Source organism: Nomascus leucogenys, chromosome 3 (genome assembly GCF_006542625.1).
Source record: "Nomascus leucogenys isolate Asia chromosome 3, Asia_NLE_v1, whole genome shotgun sequence".
In the NCBI taxonomy this organism is placed as follows: Eukaryota; Metazoa; Chordata; class Mammalia; order Primates; family Hylobatidae; genus Nomascus; species Nomascus leucogenys.
The window spans coordinates 144,994,266-144,994,874 of NC_044383.1; positions in this window are offsets into that span (position 1 = coordinate 144,994,266).

A 609-nucleotide genomic window follows, 5' to 3' on the forward strand; every position below is an offset into this window, starting at 1 on the left:
TAGAGCAGCTCATAAAGTGAAAACCTCATCCTTAAAGTGATGAAACAAAGACTAACTGACCATCTGTTAAGGATCCTGAATTAGATACTGAAGTATGTGACAACTAAAGTCCACTCTAAAATGAACATTTTAAGAGTCTGGCACCCCTACAGAGCTGGCAGAGAACTTTAGGGCGAGATAAAATATTCATTGAGAGTCTAGAAGATTCCAAGGAATACAATATATTTTTGAATTGTGCTCACCAAGGTCTTTTATGGTCACGAAATTATGTATGAAGTTGGCAGCAAGTCAACCTTACCTTAGGGTTTTACTGACATCTAGTGGTTATAATCTAAAATGTTAAAAGACAACATACAATTATCACAAAAATGTTCGTATTTATAAAAATCATAAATGAATATAGTGATAAAAATCAATTCATTTTTAACTCTCTTTTCAAAAAGAAGTTAAAATTGCTTAAATGGCATCTTATATCTGAAACATTTTTATCCTAAAATTTCAAACTCTTTTAACACTTGATTATAAGCAAGCGTATAATGCTATTAGCTTATCTTTTAACTCGTATCTTTCAGTTATGTTATTCTCTTGTTTATGAAAAACAGAAGAACA